General features: G+C 41.4%; 1 pseudogene; it reads right to left on the bottom strand.

Moving 5' to 3' along the window:
- Window positions 1-404: 404 nt before the first annotated feature.
- On the bottom strand, window positions 405-1,340 carry LOC137771565 (olfactory receptor 8B12-like; annotated as a pseudogene).
- Between the last annotated feature and the right edge of the window lie 2,404 nt (window positions 1,341-3,744).

Below are 3,744 nucleotides of genomic sequence, written 5' to 3'. Positions count from 1 at the left end.
AAACATGGCATAAGGGAAAACAAACTGGATTGGGGTTCAAGCTGGGATTTCAGTCCCAGCTTTGGCACCGGGTAGTTTTATGTTCTTGGGCAACATACAAACATTTCTGAGTCTCCAAAGTGTGATGTATTATATAAAGGCACTGGATTAAATGATTCCTAAGTCCCATTCAATAGTACCAACTATTTTTGTAAAATAAAGAAGAAAGAGTTGGGAAATGAGGGTGAAGGAGGATAAATCCACTTGGGAAAGAGTTAAAATCTCTTCTACATATAGAATAGCAAGGAAGCACTGGAGCTTGGGGTCCACACCAAATAATAACAACAACAATAGTAATAGTAATAATAATAATAAACACTCCAGTAAAAAATCTTGGATCCTATTTCTCAATTTCTAATATTTCTTCAAGAGAAGGTTATTCTGCCCAAGGGTTTCTTCAGGGCAAATTTGACATCCTTATTCCTCAGGCTATAGATTAATGGGTTGAACATGGGCACAACAATGGTATAAAATAGGGAGGACACTTTCCCCTGGTCAAGAGGTAAAATAGAAGGTGGTTTGAGGTATATAAAAGCTCCTGACCCAAAGAAAAGAGAAACTGCAATTATGTGGGAACTGCAAGTACTGAAGGCTTTGGACCTTCCCTCAGTGGAGCTAATGTGGAAAATGCTGAAAAGAGTGAAAACCATAAGAGGGAAAAATGGCAACAAAAGGCACCCCAATGCCAATAGTCACAGCAATAAAGACAACTAGTACGTTTATGTAAGAGCTATTGCAGGAGAGCTCAAGGAGGGGAATGATGTCACACATATAGTGATTGACAAGGTTGTCGCCACAAAAAGTCAGAAATACCATATTTCCTGTATGAGCCACAGCCCCAAAAACCCCCATCCCATAGACCCCCAACAAAAGGAATAAACACACCTGAGGAGACATAGTGACCGTGTACACCAGTGGTTTACAGATGGCGACCTAGCGGTCATATGCCATCGCTGACAGGATGAAGGATTCAGAAAAGAGAAAAAAACAGAAGAAAAAGAGCTGAGTCATACACCCTGCACAGGAAAGGATGTTCTTCTTTGGGACAAAACTTGTCAGCATTTTGGTGAAGATGGCAGTAGAGAAACTAAAATCTGTGAAGGACAAGTTGAAGAGGAAAAAGTACATGGGAATATGAAGGTGAGAATTCAGTCCAATCAAGGTTATCAATCCCAGGTTCCCCACTACGGTGACCGTGTAGAAACCTAGAAACAAGAAGAAGAGGGGATCCGGAGTCCTGGCTGGTTTGTTAAGCCTGCGAGGATAAGCTCTGTCACAGAGGAGATATTATCTGCAGCCATTCTCCTCTAGGAGAATTTGTGAGGGAAAAAGAAGAGTTGTTCAGAAAAAAAGAGGGAAAAAAAAAACCCTTCTTGAGAATGGCATTTGAACAGAGAGATTTTTGAACTTCAAGAAGATGGCATTTCATCATACCTGTGTCTCTCTTTTCATGGTCCCCAAGTACCTTGAACCATCCTAGTAACCTGTGGGTGAAATTTACCTCCAGAGTAAGGGTCCCTTCTGTGCACTTCCTCCATTCTACAGCCCTTGGTCAAGGATGTAAGCCCTTCTCTAGGGTGACTCTTGAGACGTGGAAGCCATTCAACCCTGCCTAGGCCTTCCACCTTGGGGACAGAACTCAGCAGAGCAAGAAGATGAGGTTGTGTGCCCAGGGTGTTTGGCTGGAATGGCTATGGAATTATTATGTGACAATAATAATGGAGTCATAATGTAAAGTTATTAACTTTAAGAAAAAGAAAAGGGACACTTACTGAGCACCAACTAGGGGAGAGGCATTGATCTAAATGCTGTGTGTCATTGTGATTATCCCCATATGACAGATGAAGACACTGGGTTTAAGTGACTTGCACAAGTCCCAGTGCTTCTGAGTTGCAGCAGAAGGTGAATGAATACAGGTCGTCTGGTTCACAGCGTTTGAGCCTGTAACCACGCTGCCACAGGACAGACCAGGTCAGGCAGGCACTCACCCTCCTTCTGCTTGGAGTCACACTGCTGTGCTCCACTGGCTCTCATCCATCTCCTTCATGGAGACTCAAATGCCCTGGTGAAAAGAAGGTGAAAACTCGGAGCTCAGAGGCCTCTGCTTCTGCTTCTCTACTTTAAGGATCAAAACCTCTAGTTTATCTTGATTCTCTTGCTGAGCAGAAGAACAAGATCTCTGATTGTGGCTTTGCCCCAAGCCTCCTGTCCAGCTTCCAGGGATGAAACAGCATCCTTTCCTAATGCACAGGAGACTAAAGAGTTTTATTCTGGATTAGAGATCTCAGTTGACCTAGTTACAAGAGACTCCCTCAACATCACTGCTCCAGAGACCACCTTCCCTAAGGAAGAAGAAGTGTTTATTTACATCTTTGATAATGCTTGACACGGCTTTTAACAGCCTATTCCTTTACAGAGTTTACATTTTTTAAGCACATTTAAGGGCAAAGCAATGTGGGAAAAATAATTCTTGCTACTTTGTTTTGAGCACTTACTGTGTACCAAACACTGTATCTGACCCAGGACCCTCATACGAAGGATCCAAAGCAATACACAAATAATTTTATCTCATTAATTCCTCACAACAACCTATTAATAGGCTAGACCTATTAATCTTCACTTTAAAAGGAGACACACACACAGATTGTAGGTTCCAGAATCTTAAGTCAGACTCTGGTCTGTCCAACTCTAAACTTCATAGGGACCAGGGACGTTGCTGGGCTTCTTAAAGATACTTAATGTGTGTTACTGATGGCACCCGGTTTGTCTCTAGACATCAGTCCTGGCTACTGTAAATTGCACACGTTCTCAAATAGTTCTCAGGAAGGAACTTCATTCAAATAGGGACTACAGAGGCAAATTGTACTCTGCACCTCTTACCAGGGGCTTTTATATATTAAGGACGACAGATTTCATAGCCAAGAAATGAATCTCGATGTGGGGAAATTTGAGGTTTGGTGTGCTGGTGGATTAGAGAGGTTTTTGGTCCTGGGTTAATGGCAGAAGTCCTCTTACAAAAGTTATGAAATCAAAATATAAAGGCAGAAGTCTGTCTTCCTTCAAGCAAGTCTAACTAAAATCACTGCACTCAGGCCTGTGTATGTTTATGAGTTTGTGCGCATACATCAGTGAGGACCTACTTCCCCTAAGCTAAGACTCCGCAGTGATGGTGCCTCATCTTTTTGATATACATTTGGAATTTTCCATGTCCCAAAGTAACCCTAATGAATCTCAGTCCCACTGCACAAAAGTTAAAAATGAAGAAAGATAATTCATTAAAATGAAATTAAAATAGGCTCTCCTTGAGTTCCAAGTACGAAGAAGACTTTGAGGGGTTCTCAGAAAGCTCTTAGGGGATTTTGTTACTTCAGAGACAGTTGCCAGGGCAACCCCATTTCCAAATGCATCTTAAGCAGGGTTTCTCTAAAGCCATGTTACCTGATGCCTTGCTCCAGTACAAGCAGAAAGCAAAAGCAAAAGCAAAAAAAAAAAACCTGTTTTGTTTTTCTATTTGTATAGTACTGTCACCTTTCCAAAACTTCAATCTCTGAGAATGACTTTCTTCTATTTATTTCTAACTTAAATTATATATTATACATAAAACATCACAGGGCATGTGAAGATTTACATATGATAAAATGTCTTTGCAAATACGTCTCATGCATGTGCATTAGCTCTCAGACTTCTGGTAGTCCATTGGAGTTG

Source organism: Eschrichtius robustus, chromosome 11, assembly GCF_028021215.1.
Source record: "Eschrichtius robustus isolate mEscRob2 chromosome 11, mEscRob2.pri, whole genome shotgun sequence".
In the NCBI taxonomy this organism is placed as follows: Eukaryota; Metazoa; Chordata; class Mammalia; order Artiodactyla; family Eschrichtiidae; genus Eschrichtius; species Eschrichtius robustus.
The sequence above is the reverse complement of the archived record's forward strand: the minus strand, read 5'-3'. Positions and strand labels throughout refer to the sequence as shown.